This window comes from Sciurus carolinensis, chromosome 8, assembly GCF_902686445.1.
Source record: "Sciurus carolinensis chromosome 8, mSciCar1.2, whole genome shotgun sequence".
Lineage (NCBI taxonomy): Eukaryota > Metazoa > Chordata > Mammalia > Rodentia > Sciuridae > Sciurus > Sciurus carolinensis.
The window spans coordinates 125,112,023-125,134,131 of record NC_062220.1 but is presented as its reverse complement, the minus strand read 5'-3'; the positions used below and the strand labels follow the sequence as shown (position 1 = coordinate 125,134,131).

Sequence of the window (22,109 nt, the reverse complement as noted above, 5' to 3'; positions counted from 1 at the left end):
TCCTTCCCAGCCTAGTGGTTTTCTTTTCTCCACAAATTATGAATTATTTCCTATCTTCCTATGCTGGGATAGATGTTCCCTGAGGGTGGAGAGTTGGTTTTGCTCCACTGTAGCCTAATGCAGCTGGCAGTAAGTGCTCAATTACACATTTGTTTAATCCATCTGAAAACTGCTAACCAGGCCCAGAGGGCATACAGCACTCTACTTAAGTGACACTTCCAGAACTGCCAGTCTCTCCCACATGCAACAGTCCTCTCTTGGTGCACAACCACCAGCAATCTAAACCACAGCAGCTCTGTGCAAACTCTGCTGTCTTGATATGTACCTTTGGAGTATGAGCAATGTTGTCCTGAGATACTGGCAAGTCCTTAATATGGTGGTGTTACCGTGCTGGATTCCTCATCAGAGACACTTTCCCTGTGAGTAATCCACCAGTTGGCACTGGGAGTGTTCTGCAGGGACAGAAACATTACAGCATGCTCCTGTCCCCAAAGTGCCTGAGCAGAATGCAGCTGTTCCAGGGCATGATCAACACTTCCTGAGAACTGTACATAACTGGGGCCAATGGAGGGATTCCTAAGCAAGAGCCCCACCCTGCAGATAAATCTTTGGTATAACTTTCTGGTGAAAAAAATGTCTTGGCTTTAAAAAAAAAAACGCAGCTTGTGTACTTTGTTTCCAGCGAGCAGTCTGGTGTAGGATTCACACCCCTTAGTGGACAGAGAGAAGCTCACAGTCCTGATTACAACTACTTTGGTTCAGGTTTTATACTTTTTCGGGTTATAAACCCTGTTATGTCCCACAGTGATCTCCAATAATTGAAAACATTTTTCTTTTTATTTATTTGTAACACTGGGTAATAAAACCAGGTGCACTAAGCTACAACCCCAATCCTTTTTAAATTTTATTTTGAGACAGGGTCTCACTAAGTTGCTGAGGCTGGCCTCGAGCTTTCCATCCTCCTCCTCAGGCTCCAGAGTCACTGGGATTACAGGCATGTGCATCTAAGACACACTGCCACCCATTTTAAACATGTAAACCGATCCTCAGTCATGGATAGGCCAGCAGGGGCAGAATCCACGAAGGAACAGAAACTGATCAAGGAGTGGGCAATGAGTGGGAACCTTCCAGGCCACCGATCTGGGTGTCTCAGGCCTCCTCCAGTGGAGTCTGGACTTCCCTCCCACTATCCACCAGAGGCCACAGCACACCAGGTCACAGGAGCCCATGACTATTCAAGAGAACTAATGAAGACAATAGTCAGGGCCACAGGACAGTCACAGAGAAAGGCAGAGGAAATTCAACACTAAGTCACCTTGGGGCGGCACCTGGGTGGAAGAGAAAAGGACAGGAGGCAAAGGCCAGAAGCACCTGCAGGCATGGAGACTTGTGGGGAGACCCATGGCTCAACTCAGTCATCCACCTTGGGTCAGTCATTCTCTCCTTGACCTTCTTCCCTGCTCTTGGCACTCTTGCACTCTAAGAAGTCCCAACCCTAACAGAGGACTCACGGGATGCTGCTGCTACCTGGAAGAAGCGCTGGCGTTCATGGATGGCTCCCTAGCACCAGCTGCTGGCTTCCTAAAGCTCAGAGAACCAGCACCTCCAGGCAAACTGCCCAACAAGATGGCACCAGCTCCAGGAACGTGCCTGTATGTGGCAACAGCCACATCTTCACACTATGAGACAGACAAGGTATGCCTGGAGCCATGGAGATCAATATTCTGCATGCAGGAAAAGACTGCCCACCAGAATGAGTCACTAACAGGCCTCCAACATGGTCTATTCACACATCAACATGGGACTGCTGTTTCAGTAGGTATCATGTCTCAAAGCACAGCTTAGTTTCTCAGACCTTGGCTCCCTGCCTAGATGGCATGCGGGTACCTTCCTGCTGATGAAAGCACCTGTCAAGGCCCCAAGGACTTTCCTAACTGCAGTCAAGGAACTCAAAACTGGAGAACTGATGTGCTCTGAGCGCAGGAGACACACCCCAGCAAGCAGGCCCGGGTCCCATCAGAATGAGTCACACAACCTGCTCACCTCACCCCCTGGGAGAGTTATCATCATCACCATTCGCATCTGAAGTAATCAAGGCACAGGCAAGTGACCTGCTGAGGTCACACAGCAGCTGGTGTGGAGTTGGGATTTGAAGCCCACATTCTACCTCAGTGCTGAGGTCCTTAGTGGGTCACCCAAACTAAAGTGTGGTTGTGTCCATGGGGGCTGCCTCGCTCTGCAGCACAGGTCCTTCAGGTTACTAGCCAACTGCCATGAACCCACTGAATATTTACCTCATGGGACTTAAATTCTATTCCTGGCCTTGGATGGACAGAGCCTCTAGGAGTTGAGGTGGACAAGATAGGGGTGGGCAGGGGACCATGAAGTCACTGTTCAAAGAGCAGGTCCATAAAAAGGAATGCAAGCAGACACCACAAGCCAGAGGTCCAGGACAAACCTTTTCCACTGCTACGATGGCCCCCACGTGGGGACAGCATTTGGTCAGATGTATGCACTACATGCAAAACCAGAAACACTCAGCCAGAACATGGGCTGGTGGAGGCGAGTGGTTCACATAACAGATGACCAAGCATTCTGATGCCAAGTGTCCCCCATCCCTACGACGCTCCTCGGATGTGTGTGTGACTGGGGACAGGAAGGGAGGTGATGGTCATGGTTCTGGTCTTGCTGGGGACTCCTGAGACAGGGGTGGAGAGGGACAAAGTGGTAGGGACAAGGGAGCTGCTCATCCCTACAGAAGGCTGGAAGTGCCCCAGGTGACATCCAGGTCCTGGTCAGCGAGCTAAAGCAAGAGGCCCACGTGGGTTGAAGGAACCTGAGGAACAGGGGCAGCAACCATAGCCTGGCACAGCATATGACCATTCACCTTCCAGCAACTCCCATCCAAAGCGAGGCACTGACACCACCCAGGAGCACAGGGGCTGATGCCAGGGACCTTGGTTATCTCCCCACGCACATCATCACCTCTCAACAGCTCATGTTCCCGGGGGATGAAGTGTCCCAGTGCCCACCCACAGGTCCCAAGGACTTATGCAGGTGGTGAGTGCAAGTCACTCCCTGGAACAGGTGGAAACAGTGTCCAGTGTGCATCTCAGCCAGGAGCCCCTGGCCCATGCGGCCACCCACAAGGAAACCACAGAGGGTGAAGAGACACCCTGGGGTTGCACTGTTGATTTAAACCCACACGCAACAGTCTTCAGCAGGTCACCATTCACAACACACGTGGCTAAGAACCAGACCAAACCAACCTGGAGGCTCTAAACCACAACAGCTTATGCCAGCACTGAACCCGCAGGACCACAATCAGGTATTCATCCAGCAAGCTGATCTGCAATAAAGGACACCTCATCAGCTCTCATTCTACTTCACCAAGTCTGAACACTTAATGCAGAAAGTGCCCTGGGGTTCTACCCCATGAGGACCCTGCTTCCACCTGCCCCTCTCCTTCTAGGTCTACAGGATCTGGTTGACCCAAGACTGGTCACCTACCACCCTAAGGTGATCATAGTGGTGTCCTGACCATCGCCCTCCAGGCTTTAACTGTGGCTCTTACCTCAGAGACCTGCTGGTCACAAAGCCACAACCAGCCTGAGTCTGCTTGGCCAAAGCCCCTGCCACACATTCCCACCTCGTTTTCCTTCCCCTCCAAGGCCATGCATTTCCCCAGCCCAGCACAAGCACTAGCTCCCCTACCTCCACACACGCTCTCACTTCCTGCCTTTGTTTCCTCAGTTAAGAATGGCCTTGACCTCCTCCCAGTTCCCATTAAAAATGCTCCTGCCTACTGTCCCACATACTTACTGATGTCCACCTCAACAGACACCGAGCCCCTCAACCCAGGGCCGCCTGCTCACTGAGCATGTGCTCCACCGCCAGGACCACTCTTTACTTTATACCCCCTCCAAGGCATGTGACACGATGCCAGCTGAAAATGTCACCTTGCAACCTGGGCTGACAACCAAACAGGCAGTCAGGGGAAGGAAGAAGCTGCTTCATGAAGGAGCAGGCGAAACTCCAGGCAAGAAAGAAAATACTAACAGTTCCACCATGAGTTACTGCCTATATTTCATATGCTAAAGGGAAAGTAAGAGGAAGCCCCTGGAACTGGAAGCTCTCTGTCTATGAAGAGACAAGGTGCAAGAGACGCAAGAATACCTGTGTGCCCGAAGCCCTAGTGAGGGTCACCATTCCCCGCCCAAGTGGGCTAGGCTACGGCAGCCATCAGGCATACTTTACACCAAAGGTAAGAAATCTTATCCCTCAGTCATGCCAGCCACACAGCAAATGCTTACTGGCCACATGGAGCTAGTGGCTGCTCCATACACCCTAGACAATGTCCATCATTGTAGAAAGCCCTGTTGAACAGCACTGCTCTGGACCCAGTGATCTTTTGAAATTAAAGATTTACGCACATCTTCCTTTTGTTTAAAACACATAATAGTATCCCACTATTCTAAGGACAAAGACCAAAATCCTCACTGAGCCACAAGGCCCTGGGTGGTCTGGTTCTTCTGCACCTTTTTGGCTTTGCTTGCTTTCTGGGCTAAGATGGTCTTCTTCCATTTCCACCTCCAGTCACACTGGTTAGGCCACGAGGCCTTTGTACACACTTGCTTTCTAAGCAAAGTCCTACTTATGCAAAGTCCAGCTCAAGTCTCATCCTCAGAAATGCTTTCCAACCTCCATCAGACTCCTTGGGATACACTGTGCTTTCCTTCAGAACATTCACCTTCGCTTAAATTAACCACCTCTTTTTTTTCCACCTGGTACTGGGGAATGAACCCAGGGATGCTCTACCACTGAGCTACACCTGCAGCCTTTTTATCCTTTGAGACAAGATCTTCCTTAATTGCCCAGGCTGGCCTTAAACTTCCAATCCTCCCCAGCCTCAACCTCCCAGTAACTGGGATTACAGGTGTGTGCCATGGTGCCCCAGGAACTCCACCCTTCTAAGTTCGATAATTTAACTTCATTTCCCCAATGGCATGTAGCTCCCTGAGAAAAGCCCTGACTGTTTTATCTTCATATCCCCAACACTTCCCGGTGGTGCCTGGTCAACATATCAGTAAACGGTTCCAAGAAACAAATGACAACATGGTCCACAGTTTTGAAAACTACTTGCTCTCCCAAACAAGTTATAGCTTCCTCCCATGGGCTAGGACCTCTTTTCAGTGTCATACATGATCATCAAGCTGCTGCTAGAATGGTCACACCTGTTACTGCAAATTCAAACCCCAGGGAAGTCTCCCCCTGGGAATTCACTCTAGGTCAGGGTGGGGCTGCCTGGTACCAGCTACACAGACCACGGGGCAGGTGCACCCACACAGGCGCCTTTACCCAGACCATCTCCCTTTGGACACACTGTCCCAAAGCTGCATGCACCTGCTCTACGCAAGCGAAGGTCATTTTTTGAAAACGCTCAGCAGAGGAGGGAGGACTCGTTGCATGCCTTCGCCCCACTACCCGGGGCTGGATGTTTCTCACTTTCTGCGGAAACCCTGGGGAAGAGCAAAGCAAAGATTGAGGAGGACGGCCGCGTCGACACTCACACCCTCCAGCAGCCGGCTCGCCCAGTGCCCGCTTCCGGGCCGCCATCCAGGTCCCAGCGGCTGGGGGTTGGGGGGCGCGGCCCCTCGGTTCTGGTCCCGCGGGGAGCCGCAGGTGGCAGGGGCCCCGTGAGGAGGGCCTGGGGTCTCGGTGACCCCGGGCCAGTGGCAGAGGGGGCCGCGGCCATCAGGAGGCTAGAGCGGGTCCCTGCCAACAGCCGCAGCAAGTGTCTCCGCTCCCAAATCATGGTGATGAGGAGGAGAAGGAGGAGCCCCCAGAGCAGCGGGAGTGCGCAGGCAAGGTCAGCTGGGGGTGTCTGCTCGTCTTCATGAGAGCTCTTTATCCCTGTTAGTGGAATGGCTCAGGGGGACCCGGAAGGGCTCTGGCAAAGCCCTGTGGCCCTGAGTGACTGAGTATCCTCTCTCCCTCAGAGGCTGAGGGTCCAGTGGGGCAGCAAGCCCTAAATTCTGATGCAAAGCAAGGGAGGGCCTGCCTGGAGGTCACAGCTTGTGGTTGCCTCCTTTACCCTCAGAACTCCCTGCGAGTTAGCTGATCTTGCGCTTGCTTATCTTTCATTACAGGCCAAAATTCTAAGCGACCTGCTTGAAGTCACCCTGAAAACAAGGAATAGGTGAGGGTTTTAAGCTTCCAGCTCCCCAGCTGCCCCACCATTTGTTGGACTCAGTGATGTCCTTCATGACCCCTCAGAGGCCACACTCCAAATCAGCCATAGCTTCCTATCCTGACCCCACCAGACTGACCTCCTTCCCCTCAGTTCCCCTCACCTTGAGGTCCATCAGCTTGCCCAGGGTTTTGGCTGCCTGCAGTTACCCAGCCTGGTTGCCTGAGGCTGCTCTTCTGGGGTAGGGCTGGGGGCATGGTGTGTTAATATCTTGTGTAATATCTTGTTAGATTATTACCCTAACATCTGAAACTCAAGTGAAAGTTCTTGCATTAAATTTGGCTTATTTGCAGGGAACATTTACATGATTTTACGCACATACTATTGATTTGCTAAGTAAACTCTTTTCTGTCACTACAGAGAAGAGTGGCAAAAACCATTTGCATTCACATGTAGCAGACTTCTGTCTGCAGTTTCATTTGGGATCATGCTTTTTCTCCTGCCTTGTATTATAATATAGTGGAGTGATTTACAAATTACTTTGACACACCATGGAAAAGACAAACTGATTCAATGAAAATGGGCTGGTTGGATTTGGCGAAAAGAAATATAAAGAAGAGGAGATTATAGCAGTGCTGGTAAATGATTGAGACTGGAGGACCTCATGCAGAGTGAGATAAGCCAGACACAGAAAGCCAAGACTCAAATGTTTTCTCTCCTATGAGAAAACTAGACCAAAGCAAGTGGAGAAAAAGGGGATGGGGTTCCATGAATATAGGAGGGAGATCAGTGCAGTAGAGAAATGGGAAAGAGGTGAGAGAGGATGAGCAGGAAAAGTGAGCAACTGCAGAATGATATTGAACAAATTATGCTTTGTGCATGTTTGAGTACAACACAATGAAACTCACCTGCATATGTGTCTCTAAAGCACCAAAAATAACAATAAATGGAAGGGAGACTGATAGAGTAAAAGAAAGGGAATGAGGGGAGGGAGGAGAGAAAGAGGAAACACTTGGTACTGAAGTGGATTCAGGGGTGTATGATTATGTGATTATGTTAAAATAAACCCTACTATTATGTATAGCTATTAATGCACTAAGAAGACATTAAGTGTTCATGAAATCAGTATTTTTTGACCTATTTTTGAGGATAACTCATGACACTCTTTTTGTTGCTACTAAAATGAGAATATGTCAACATGTGAAATAAACATAAAATCATTTGGTTATTATTCAAAACCCAAACTTTGAAATTCTAAAAACAGAAAGTGTCTGGCACATTGGAAGCCTTCTAAAACACAAGTACTCCAGAGAGTGGCAGATGAACATTATCACAATCAAAGATTTACCAAAAAACAGGTTATAGGAAGCTACATGCTAAAGGGTGATGGGATATTCAAAGTACAGGATGGATCATTGCACCTTGACTTCTAGTCAAAGAATAAAAACCGAAAAACAGGAAAAAAAATAGTATACATTTTGGGCTTGGGAGGTAGTGTTGCCCACACCTGGATTTTTGTTTTGAATCACATGGTAAGGCTACACATAAACAACTGACTTTAAATTGAATCAAATAGGAAAATAAGTAGCAAAGGGATCACAAATAATCTTGATGCTATGTCAGCCCTGTAACTTGGATCACACGATTGCTAAAATCTATGGTATTACCACGTACTATTATTTGGGAATGGTGTCTTATGTCTTTTATCATACACCCCAGTGGAATACCCACAAGTCAAATACACACTCACATTGGGAAAAACATGCCTTTTGAAACACAAACCTTGCCTTGCTACTGGATCCTGGCAGACACAGAAATCTCATCACAGGACATCCAGTGACAACATAGCCATAACTACAGTGACCAAGATTCCCTCCTCTCACCAAGCCATCAGACTCAACAACTCCAGAACAATACATAGTAAATTGAATAGCCTGCATTCAGCATTGAACCAGCAAATTGGAAAAACTGGGCAGATGTGAGCAGGCAGTTCAAGTCTTCATTTGTCTGCTGCTACTTCAACAGCATCCTTCACCTTTATCTCACATCTGGTACCACAAGGAGCAACTCAGCAAGAGGAGGAACATCCCTGAGTGCCCTTCACAGTAGGAGAGCACAGTGAACACCAGGACAGGACCTGTGACTCTCACAAGGGGAGTCTATAGTGACAAGTGAGACAGTGCACTTTCAAAACACATTTGGTTGTTTGCTGTGTAGAAAGAAGGCAGCTCAAGGTTAGAGGTCATTGCCACTTGTGCACCAGCAGAAGTGCTTGGCTAACTGAAAGGAAAAGATGGTAACATGGGTAACAGAGGTCTGGATTCAACACATGAAGAATTACATATTCAGTGGAGAGGAAGCAGGAAAACATTTTACTTCCTGTTAACACATAGTCTGAAAGGACAATAATGACCAAAAAAACCCAAAATGATTCTGTTGTCAATGTCCTCTACCCTGTCATCAACCTTGGCTATATTCACAGTGTGGACATATCAAGTGAGAAACCATTCTGGCAAAGATACAGGCTATGTGTAGGCCAACAGCACACACTCCAACTCTCCAATGATGATGTGTTGATGCCTCTGGAGACCACCTGTCTGCACAGAGAGCAATGATGGCTTCTGTTGTGGAAACATCCTTTAAAGGGGCTGCCCAGCCACGACGGAGATGAATTAACTACATCAGAACTTATCAGCCATGGCAGAGTTAGATTCATTCTCAAAAGAACAAGCATAGGTTCTGAGTATGGTGTGGCATTCCTTGGTTCACAGAGCATTGGATACATCAGCATACTGGACTGGAGACCCCTTCACAGTAAAGGAGGTGCAGGAGTGATATGAAATCTCAAGAGTTAATGGCTACATCAAATAATGAATTACCAAGAAACTGACATCTAAAAAGCGTATTAGAATAATCTTTGAAAAGCAAAACAGGCATAGTTTAGAGACAACACCCAGAAATGAGAATAATCATCTAAGACAGTAAATCTTTTGAACCAAGATTTTGGATATAACCCAGTGTCCTGAGAAGGAAGAATGCATGGGTCCAGAACACCATGGCCTCATTTGTCATCCCTCACCTTGGCCTTGTGGGAGACTGTGTTTCTTGCCAGACATATGCAAATATGTTTATAGGGTCAGTTGATTTTCAGTGATTTTAACCACAGGCAGACTACTAAAAAATTCCAATATTTTTCTTTACTTCCACCCCACTCAACCATAGCATATTTCAAATTTTAAGAGTTTAACTATTTCATTTCCTGCATAACCACAGGCTTTGTGTCCCACATGGCTTGGGCATCAATGACCATCAACAATGGCATCCTTACCCCATCTTGAGGATGTTCTTCCAGAGTAACTCTAAAAAACATCTTTGTCTCAGGATCCTCAGAAACTGGAGCCTGACATAAAGCATTAAGTTGTACAACTGCATTGAAGAGAAAGATCTTAGTGAGCTGAAGTGGAAAAGGGGTGCAGCCTGGTAGCTTGGGGCATTCCCAGCTAAGCACCACTAGGGGTGACTAATGGTGACATAGGACCCTTTTGTGTAGGAGCCTCCCCCTGGGGAGTATGAAGTGAGGAAGTTATCCACAGTTCTCCTCTCCTGATAGTATGTTTCCCACTAGCATATGTCTGATCACCAACCATGCCCAGTGTTTGAGGAAGCACAGAGAGGAAGCATGGAGAGCACTGTGTAGGTAAGAGGTGAGGCTCTATCAATATAATTGTTTAACTACAGTAATCAGAGAAATAAAAAATTAAAGTCACAAAGTAATTAGAAACACAATTTTAAATTTCTTTAAAACTCTGTAATGCCTTGAGTTATCTGAGAAGCAACAGTCTTATCTCATAAGGGACAGTAGATGTCTAAATTGGAATTTAGATGTCTAAATTCTGTTTATTTAGAAAAATATGTAGGTGTTATGTAGTAAAGTACACAAATATATACCACAAAATGAAATTTTAGTTTACAAACAGTAACAAATTTGTTGCATGTAGATCCTGGGAGATGATAAAGAGTCTTTCTGGGTTCATTGTTCATAAAAACCCCAAACAGGAAGTTAAGGAAAGAAAGAACCCTTAACATGCAACAGCATAATCATGTGGGTTGTTGTAGGGACCCAGGGATGCTGTGGGGACAAGGGATTTTATGGACCCACAAAGGAATGAACAGAGTGCTGCTAATTCTCCTCTGATGCTTCCCAAGGGCACCAAACCATAGTTGTTTACAGTCCCAGATGTTGATGCTCAGCAGTTCACAGTAAGTACAGCAGACTAAGTGCAGCATTGGTCTTCAGGGTGGCTTGGAACTCTGATCTCCTTGACCAGTCACTTCAACCTAAGCAAGAGCAGTAGACTGTCTCCATCAGGGACATGGGTTGGGCTATGTGGTAGATAGGAATCTAGAAGATGGACCTTCAGATGTGGGTGGGGAATGGTGAAATCCTTGGGCTTCTGGTGTCCAGAGGTGAGAATGATTAACATGGGAGGCAGACCATGGCATTTTCTCTTGGAAGGGACCTGTCTGACAATGCATGGGATAAGGAGAAGCTGTGACCAAGACCTCAGGAAGAAATACCTGCATTTTCCCCCTTACCTCATCCCCACAGAAGTCCCACCCACAGGCAAAGCCCTGAGAAGGTTCCCAGATGGGACATTCCTCAGAGCATTGGTCCATTCAGAGAGAGAATGGAGTTCTGAGAGGAAGGAATGGTTGAATTTCCTTCACTTTAACAAGCAAACCACATGTCCTTTGTCATATATACACACTTTTATACCTGTGTGTGAACCGTCTGGGGTGTATCAAGTATTGAGCCTGATGGTGGATGAGAAAGAAAATACGAAGGGAAGAGGGGTGCTCTTCTCCAAGTTCTCTCTAAATTGAGGACTGAAGGGGCAAAAAAATGTTTTTAAAAAAGATCATCTTGCCTGGCATTGGGCACCATAAGCATCTGTACCAGGGAGTTTGTCTGGATGGCTGTGGAGAGCCACAGGCTAGGATCTGAGCCAGGCTTCAGTGTTGACACTTGGACTAACTTGCAAAACTTCTTCACTCTGATGCCTTTCAGGGGAAAGTCAGACATCAGTCATACACTGCAGCAACTAGAGGTGCACAGCACCTCAGAAATAAGGTGAGTCCCTCACTCATATCCTTTTATACTTATACAATGCAACTGAGTAGAATGACTATCCAATAGGCCACTATGTATATATGCCTGTACATCAAGTCATGAATAGGTAAAGAAGGACCACACACAACAGCCTCTCACACATCACCTCATTAATAAGTAAAGAAAGACCCAATGGCAGCATCTCACCAGCTCTTTGGGTTTGAGAGTTTGCTGGTCAGCTTCTCTCAGCCACTGTGGGGTTTGCTTTTCTTCCTACAACATCCTTTCCCCATGTGGGTTTTAATTCATGTGCATTCCAAAGTGTATGGAGAAGACTGAACAGTCTATTACCCAATAGATCATGAATACAGTTGGCAAGCAGGGTTGGAAGCACACATCTTTCTGCCTGGGAGCCCAGAGTAGCAGAAGCTTTGGTGCATTTTCTGCCTTTATATTAGGGGGTATGTGGGTGTGCATTGCTGAGGACATCAAGGCAGGACTCAATTGCAAATGCATTCCCTGCACAGTTTATGGGAGGGAAAGGCCCTAGTTAAAAGAGTAGTGTTAAGGGACTCATTAAGTCAGGTTACTGATATGAGATGGAAAACTTTTAATGAGTGTGGAAAAGTTGAGCACCCACCCAATTAGCAAAGGTTAAGACTAATTTTTTTCTTGGAATTTGCAGCTAATTAGAGTCTTAACGCCTTAGGGACTTGAGGGAAATTATCAGGGACCAGTAAGGACATTTGTTAGCACACTAGAGAGACAACTGTGTGTTGCCACCATGACACTTGGCAGAGAGACAAATCCCGTGGCACTAGGTTACCTTTCTCTGAATTATTCACCCAACTAATCAAGTGTTGCCAGTCGCTTCCTGGTGTTCAGTAATTACCCATTAGATGATAAGCTTTTAGTATTAAACACCAGCTCCTTCTAGCCTAATGTAAAGGCATTATGTCAAAATGGGATAATTTAAATTCAGAAACACAATAGATATTAGAATGATTTATCAGTATTACATAAAAATAAATTTTCAATTCAAAATGCAATTTATTTATCACCTGTTGTCTTGAATTTAATATCTGTATGAAGCATATGTGATAAAAATCTACTTCCTTTAATTAAGCCAAGACAAGGCATTTAATCATGTCACTCTATGAAGTATCATTATATGTTTATGCAAAGAGATCTCCTTGGGATAGTCCAGCTGGACTATAATCCTCAATTTTACATCTTATCAATCATATCAATTAGACAAAAGGTATATATATGAAACCTGGAATAATGTAATAAAAAGAAAAAAATCTTAGTTTATTTTGAAATATTTCAAATGCACAGACAAAAGCATTGTAACATAATGAACATGCAGATGCCTAATGCTTAGGCTTATCTTCAAATCATGTGTTGATTCTGATTGCTAAAAGGAAGTAGAGAACAGAGATGTAAACAAGGCTGCTGGTGCCTCTCTTCATCCTCTCTTCTATCTCCCTCCCTGCGCTGTTTCAGCAGTCACAATAAGGTCAACATTAGTTGACCCATTGGTGCTGAATACTGTGGATTTTCTCATCAACTCCATTTGAACATTTTTCTCAACAGAACACACTCAAAGTGATGACCCAGACCCCATATAATTTCTTCTTCCTATATGAATGTCAGCTACTCGGGCATTAGATTCCTTTCCTGTGATGTAAGAGGTAAGAGCAATTGGGAAAGAGATTTATATCCCATTTGAAATGGCTACAAAAAGTACTTAGAAATAAAAGTACTGAATGAGGCACCATCCCACCTGACTTCAAATTATTTTGCAAAGTTATAGTATTTTAAATGGCATGTCATTGTATTTAAATACACACACTCACTGAAGGAAAAGAAAAGAGATGCTGAAATAAAGTCCTACGTTCACAACCAATTGATTTTTTACAAAAGTGCAAGACATTCTGGGAAAAGGACAAGGTCTTGAAGAGACAACCCACATTAAATACCATCACTTTGCTTTCATGATGAGTTGTTTCAGTGCTTCATATATTTCAGAAATGTACCCTGTGTTTTGTTTGGAAATAATTTATTCCCAATTCAGAGATAGTCTTTCTGGCACTTCTAAAATTGTGCTATACTGATAAGATGCAGGTGAGCCTCCTGTGCATTTTTTGACTTCAGAAGAAAATCACCCACCTTCCAAGAATTCAATGTGAAATTAGCTGTGAGCTCTCATATGATACCTTCACTTTGTAGTGGTGTGTCCATTCCTACACCTAATTTTTTGACAGTTTTTATAAAATAATGTTGAATTTTGCCAAATGCTTTTCTGTAGTGATTTTTTTTTCTTTTGGTTCACTGTACACAAATGGGGTACAACTTTTGTTTCTCTGGTTGTACATGAAGTAGATTCACACCATTTGTGCACTCATACATGTATATAGGGTAATGATGTTTGTCTCATTCTATTATCTTATCTTCCCCCTTTCCATCCCTCATTTTCCACTGTACAATCAATACTTCCTCCATTCTTGCCTCCCCACTCCATTATGTGTCATCATCCACTTATCAGAGAACTCATCCAGCCTTTGGTTTTTTGGGACTGGCTTATTTAATTTAATGTGATATTCTCCAACTCCAAACACTTACATGCAAATGCCGGAATTTTATTCTTCTCTATGACTGAATAATATTCCATTGTGTATATATACCACAGTTTCATTATCCATTCATATATTGAAGGACATCTAGCTATTGTGAATAGTGCTGCTGTAAACATGGATGTAGCCGAGTCACTGTAGTATGCTGATTTTAATTCCTTTGGGTATAGGTCAAGAGTGGGATAGCTGGGTCAAATGGTGGTTCCATTCCAAGTTTTCAAAGGAACTCCATACTACTTTCCAGAGTGGCTGCACTAATTTGCTTCTCCACCAGCAATGTATGAGTGTACCTTTTCCCCCATATCCTCACCAACATGTGTTGTTGATTGTATTCTTTATAAGAGACATTCTAATTTGGGTGAGATGAAATCTTAGGGTAGTATTGATTTGCATTTCTCTTGTTACTAGAGATGTTGAATATTGTTTTCATGCATCTATTGATTGCTTGCAGATCTTCTGTGAAGTGTGGGCTCATTTTCTTAGCCCATGTATTGACTGGGTTATTTGTATTCTTGCTGTAAAGTTTTCTGAGTTCTTTATAGATTCTGGAGATTAGTGCTCTATCTGAAGTTTGTGTGGCAAAAATTTTTGCTCACACTGTAGGCTCTCTGTTCACATTGTTGATTGTTTCCTTTGCTGAGAAAAAGTTATTTTAGTTTGAATCTATCTCATTTATTGATTCCTGCTTTTATTTCTTGTGCTTTGGGAGTCATGTTAAGGAAGTTTGGTCCTAAACCAACATGATGAAGATTTGAACCTACTGTTTCTTCTATTAGGTCAGTGTCTCTGGTCTAATTCTGAGGTCCTTGATCCATTTTGAGTTGAGTTTTTGTGCAGGGTGAGAGATAGGGGTTTAGTTTCATTTTGCTGCATATGGATTTCCAGTTTTGCCAGCACCATTTGTTGAAGAGGCTATCTTTTCTTTGTTGTATGCTTTTAGTACCTTTGTCAATATGAGATAAATTTATGTGGGTTTGTCTCTGTGTCCTCTATTCAGTACCATTGGTCTACCTGTCTATTTTGTTACCAATACCATGCCATTTTTTTTACTATTGCTCTGTAGTATAGATGCAGGTGTGATACTGTGTACCTCCTGTTTCACTCTTCCTGCTATGGATCGCTTTGGCTATTTTGGGTCTCTTATTTTTCCAAATGAATTTCATGATTGCTTTGTCTATCTCTATGAGGGATGTCATTGGAATTTTAATTAGAATTGCATTAAATCTGTATAGCACCTTTGGAAATATGGTCATTTTGACAATATTAATTCTGCCTTTCCAAGAATATGGGAGATCTTTCCATCTTCTAAGGTTTTCTTTAATTTTTTTCTTTAGTGTTCTGTAGTTCTCATTGTAGAGGTCTTTCACATCTTTTGTTAGATTAATTACCAAGTTTTTTTTTTTTGAGACTATTGTGAATGGGGTAGTTTTCCTAATTTCTCTTTCAGAGGATTCATCACTTATGAATAGAAATGCATTAGATTTATGAGCATTGATTTTGTATCCTGCTACTTTGCTGAATTCATTTATCTTTTCTAGTTTTCTGGTGGAATTTTTTGGATTCTCTAAATATAGAATAATGTCATCAGCAAATAGTAATAATTTGAGTTCTTCTTTTCCTATTCAAACCCCTTTAATTTTTTTGGTCTGTAATTGTTCTAGCTACAATTTTAAGGATAATGTTGAACAGAAGTGTTGAGAGAGGGCATCCCAGCCTCTTTCCAGATTTTAGGGGTAATGCTTTTAGTTTTCCTCCATTAAGAAACATGCTGGCAAGAGACCCAGGCCCAGATCAGTGCCGGTTGGTGAGACTTCCACTCAGGGAGGCAGGCCCAGAGACCCAGGACCTGAGCAGCTCAGCTAGAGCCCATGGTATAGCACCTGTGCTGTTGTTGAACATCTGTCAACACGTGGAGGTACCTCTTCTCACTAACAGGGATTATACCACACCTGAAAGTCACCATCCCTAGAGGAGCAGCACCCTTCTTGGATCACTGCATTATCAAGTTACTCCCAGATATCAGGCTCCTGAAGGCTAGGGAGTTTGAACAGTACTGTATAGTTTTATTGTAGATTGTTTTATTAGTAGTAATATTATAATTATTCCTATTATACTTACTACTTTTCTTTTCTGTTATTAATATTTTTCTCATCCTATTTTCCTCTTATCTGTCTCCTTGTAGACTCTTTCTCCCTTTTCATATGCTAACAACCAATTTCTTTTAATTCCACTTTTGCTATTCCTATGACATAATACCTCTATAGACTCACTTCTTATCTCATCAATGTTGTATCCTTCATCCCTCCCCATCCTTTTTGTCCACCATTAGAAATTGTAGTCCTTATGGCAAACCTATTGGTTATGCTGTAGATAATAATCAAACTCATAACCTCTGTTTATAAGACAATATGGTTAATATCTTAAAAGGGACTATTTGAGTTAAGAATGTATATTGTTGGTATGGTGTGATGCTAATATTGATCTCTAACTTCAAGGTATTTGAAAACTGCAGGGACACTATAAGTCTACAGGGGGAAACTGCAATACCTCACATTTGCACTCCTACAGGGGAAGATACGTGAACAATGTGAGAAAACAAGGAAAGAAAGTTTCCCAAACAAAGCAAATGCTATATCAATAAAATCCAATGACAGTACGGCAGAAAAACATCATAAAGGGAGTTTAGAATGTACATAATTAACATGATCAGAGTAGCAAATAATGAGATAAGAGAACAAATGCAAGCATTGAATGATTGCACCAATAAACATTTAAAAGAGCAAATGCAGGAAGCAAAAGATAATTTTAATAAAGAGATAGAAATTCTGAAAAAGAAAAACAAACAGAAATCTTTGAAATGAAGGAAAAAACAAATGAAATTAAAAACTCAATAGAAAGCATAACCAACAGGCTAGATCACTTGGAAGACAGAACCTCAGACAATGAATACAAAATATTTAATCTTGAAAACAAAGTTGACCAAACAGAGAAGGTGCTAAGGAATCATGAACAGATCCTCCATGAAAAGACCAAATTTAAGAATTATGAGTATTGAGGAAGGCACAGAGATACAAACCAAATGAATGAACAATCTAGTCAATGAGATAATATCAGAAAATTTCCCAAACCAGAAAAATGATATGGAAAATCACATATATAAAAGTTACAGGACATCAAATGTACAAAAGTACAACAGATCTAAACCAAGGCACATTATAATGAAAATGCTCAACATAAAAATAAATATAGAATTTAAAAGACTGTGAGAGAAAAGCATCAGATTACACATGGGAGAAACCACTATGGATATCAGAATATTTCTCAGCCCAGACCACAAAAATTAGAAGGACTTAGAACAACATATATCAAGCTCTGAAAGAAAATGGATGCCAACCAAGAATTTAAATCCAGCAAAACTTACCTTCAGATTTGAAGATGAAATAAAATTCTTCCATGATAAACAAAAATTAAAAAAATTTACAAATAGAAAGCAAGCACTACAGAACATTCTCAGCAAAATATTCCATGATGAAGAAATGAAAAACAACAATGTATGTCATCAAAGGGAGGAACTTCCCTAAAGGAATATCCAATTAAAGGAGAAACCAAGTCAAGTTAAAAACCAAAATAAGCCAAAACAACCAGGAATACAGGTCATATCTCAATAATAACCCTGAATGTTAATGGCCTAAACTCATCGATCAAAAGATATACTGGCAGATTGGATTAAAATGAAAGACCCAATAATTTGCTGCCTTAAAGAGACAAATCTCATAGAAAAAGATACCCACAGACTAAAGGTGAAAGGATAGGAAAAAACATACCATGCATATGGACTCAGTAAAATGTAGAGGTTTCCATCCTAATAACAGATAAAGTGGATGTCAAGCCAAAGTTAATCAAAAGAGATAAAGGACAGGGAAGCATAAATTGGCAAGACATGACAATCAGAAATATTTATGCCTCCCAAAATGGCACATCCATGTATGTCAAACAAACCCTTCTCAATTCCAGGAACCAAATAGTCCACAGCACAATAATACTAGGTGACTTTAACATACATTTCTCACCATTTGACAGATCTTCCAAATAAGAATTGAACAAAGAAACCATAGATCTCAATAACACAATCAATAATTTAGACTTAACAGACATTTATATAATATTCCATCCATCAATGAGCGAATACACCTTCTTCTCAACAGTACATGGATCCATTATTGAAATGATCTTTTGCTTCCTGAATTTGCTCTTCTGTTATTTTTGTGCTATCATTCATTGCCTGCATTTGCTCTCTTATCTCATCATTTGCTTGGATCATTTTAATTATGTACATTCTGAACTCCCTCTGACATTTCTTCTCCCATGCTGTCATTTGATTCTATTGATATAGCATCTAGGTTTGTTTTGGACACTTTCTTTCCTTCTTTTCTCATGTTGTTTATGCATCTTCCCCTCTAGCAGTGTGAATCTAAGGTATTGCAGTTTCCCCCTATAGACTTATAGTGTTCCTGCAGGTTTCCAATACCTCACCTTAAAGTGAGATCAATATTAGCAGACTAAACAAGACTATTATTTCTTCATAGGATTACTTGCACACATTTTTCTTTTCTTTTTTCTTTTTTTTAAACTTCTTTTTTCTTGAAGAGCTTGGGATTGATCCCAGGTGAACTCAGGATCTATTCACATTAGGCAAATGCTTGACCACTGTGCTACAACCTGGCCCCAGTTGTACACTTTTGAAAATGTTAAGCCACTGTCCTTTTCTGATCTCTTTCTAGGTACTCTGTTTTGTTCCTTTGCAAGTGTGTCCATCTGTTCATTAATGTCAGGATCACTTTGTCTGTACATGATAGTCCTTGATACAGGAATAGTGAACTTGCCTGTGAAACCATCTTTGGCCTTAAGCTCTTGGGAGAAGGAGTGGTCAATTATGAATTTGATGTTTGATTTTTTTTTACTTGTTGACAGATAATAACTTTATATTTATGGGGTATAATTTGACATTTCAACATATTTACACATTATATAAAGATCAAGTCAGGTTAATTGCCATAGCAATCATCTTATACATTTATCATTTCTTTGTTATGGGAATCTTCAAAATTCTCTCTATTAGTTATTTTAAATACAAAATGCATTATTTGTTAGCTGTGTTTGCCTCACTGTGCATTAGAGTACCAGAATTATTCTTTTTAACTAATTGAAACATTGTGGTCATTGACTGATACCTGTCTATTCCCTGACCCACCAGGCTCCCCAGTCTCTGGCTGCCACTATTCTGCTCTTAGTTCACATGAGCTCAACTTGCTTAGAGTTCACACAGTGAGATCATGTGGTATTCATCTTTGGCATCCTGATTTACTTCAATTAGCATAATGCTCCCCCATCATCTATGCTGCTGCAATGATAGGATGACATCTCTTTGTTAAAAAGCAATTAGTATTTTCTTGTGCCTGTATACCATATCCCTGTCAACAGGGATTCACTGATGAGGGCCTCAGTGGATGACATTGCCTTGGTGTGAATAGTGCTGGAGTGGGTATGGGCATGCAGATGTATCTCTGATGTGTTGACTTGATTTTCCTAGCATGTATTGCTGGGTCGCATGGGTGCTCTACTTCTTTATTCTCTCCCATAAAGGCTGCACTAATCTGCCTTCTCACCAGGTGTGTGCAAGAGTTCCTCTTCTCCCTCACTAGCATTTGCTATTCTGAGGTGAGATGATCCTCATGGTAGTTTTGACCTTTATGGTTAATTACATTGACTGTTTTCTCATATAGCTGTTTACAATTTTTTTTTTTGAGAAATGTCTATTCAGGTCCTTTCCCCATTCTGTATTAAAAATTTTTTTGTTGCTATTGAGTAGTTTTAGTTCCTTAGTCCTTCTAGATAATAACCCCTTGTCAGATTCCTAGTTTGCAAACATTTTCTTGTCTATTTCTCTTGTCTATCTTTTCCTTCTTTTGGCTTTTTTTCTTTGTTGTGCAGGAGATTGTCAAATGAATGTTATCCTATTTTTAAATTTTTTTGCTTTTGTTAATCTTACTTTAAAGATTTTTGTCTCAGAATCCTTGCTGCAACAATATCATGATGCCATATAGCATTTTTCTTATGACATACATGTTTAACAGTTTCGGGTCTTACATTTAGGTCTTTTGTCCATATTGAGGAGATTTCATTACACGATGACAGGAATTTAGTCTCATTCTTTTGCATGTGGATACACAGTGTTCTCAGTAGCACTTATTGAAGAGACTATCCTTTCTTCATTTTAAATTCTTGGGACCTTTGTGGAAAGTCAGTTGGCTGATGTATTTCTGGGTCCTCTATTCTTTTGTATTTGTTTCTATTTATGTGACAGTAGTATGCTACTTTGGTAACTGCAGTTTTGCAGTCACTTTTGAGGTCAAGGAGTGTGAAGACAGCAGTTGGGTTACTTTTGCTCGAGATTGGTTTTGTTATATGGGACTTTATGGTTTTATACAAATGCTAAGTTTATAAAATATTTCTATGAAGAATGACATCCACATAAAAAGGAAATTGAAGAAGAAGCAAGCAAACAAACACAAAGGAAAGAGCCCCCATGGTTTTAGACTGGAAGAAATAATATTGTTAAAATGTCCATACTACCCAAAGTGGCCTATAAATTCAATGCAGTCCCTGTTCAAATACCAAGGATAATCTGGTAGATAAACTATCCTAAAATGTATATAGAATACACAGAAGACAGAAATTAGCCACAGCAAATGTGAGCAAAAAATATAACTAAAGACATCCCAGTACTTGATTTTAAAATTGAACAGATTCACTTTCTTTGGAGATAGAGTCAAACTTAAAATGTCCAAAAAAATGAGTGTGCCTTCATTTGGAATGGTTTGCAGGTATAAATTTGTTACACACTGAGCATAAGAAATATGTTTTGAGTGTTTACAATTTTTTAATTCCCTACTGAAAACAAAACTTGTAAACTCGTGAAGACCAAAAGAGTGCAGAGCTCTAAGAAGACAAGCCCCTCTTTATCAGAAGAAAAATGCACAAATGCACTGCTTTTTCCTCCACAGAATATTAGACCTCTCTCTGGCAAGGACAACTCAGATCTATTTCATTTGAAGCTTTAAAGTCATGAAGATATCTGAACCGATTCTGTAGACATTGTCTGGTCATTGATTACTGCACACACAGAAAGGGTGGCGGTGCTCTTTGCTCTCTGGGAGTCTGATTTTGTTAGTACTCTGATGCTGTGAAATTTAGGACCCACTTCTTGCACAAGGACCTCACACACAGGTGGTTTGCGTCAGGGATCCACAGAAGGGCAGTGTCACATCCACCACAGAAGCATTCAGATGAGAGTAGACAGAACAAACAGGAGGAACTGTATCTCTAGAGGGGCTAGCTCAAGCACTGGATGTCAGGGAAATGAGTCCTGTAGGCAAAAATTGGGCGAAACAGGCAGAGATTTTGTGGACCCAGGTCTCTGTAATCAGATTGACTTGCAGGTCCTTGTCAGTGTGTATGGTCCCTTGCTTTGCATTCTAGCTAAGGAGCCTTTCCTGCAGAATTAGTGCTGTCTGCTGACTCCTGGGCTGCAAAGCCTCCCTACAACTTCAAAACATGACACAGCAATCCTGTGGCTGCAGAATTTACAGCTAGAGGATCACCAAACTTGGGGTGTTGCTTCCTAGGCAGCTTTCCATAATTAATAGGGTGTTCCTGGTGGGATATGAGATGATTTTAGGAATAATATTTTCTCTCTGTGCAGAATGTATACTAAAATGAACCTAAAATCATAGTTTAAAAAATATTGTCATCATTATTTTATTCTTGAGAGGGCAAGTTACTTAAATTTTATTTCTTACGTTTTGAATTATAAATCTTCCAGACATATCATCCAATGAATTATATATTTAATGTATAGGAGAATTTAGAATTAATTTCCCAAGGCATTTTGTATATTCACACAAGTTTTTTGGTTTAATTTTAGTTTTTAGTCTAGATCATGTTACCATTTTCTCTACTGGTTCAGAAGGTTGAAAGTAATAGGAGAAAATGTCAATTTGATCATTCGACCAAATGCTATTGCAACATGAAGCTGAAATTCTAAGATTTGAAAAGAATGAATTTCTCATTCAAAATAGTTAAGACTTTTTCAGAATAAATACTCTTAGAGGTA

At 41.9% G+C, this 22,109-nt stretch overlaps 1 non-coding gene across 1 annotated transcript; it reads right to left on the bottom strand.

Moving 5' to 3' along the window:
* Positions 1–5,181: 5,181 nt before the first annotated feature.
* On the bottom strand, positions 5,182–5,367 carry LOC124992023 (small Cajal body-specific RNA 16). The gene has a single exon (XR_007110031.1). It is a non-coding gene; the product is annotated as a small Cajal body-specific RNA 16 (non-coding RNA).
* Positions 5,368–22,109: the final 16,742 nt, after the last annotated feature.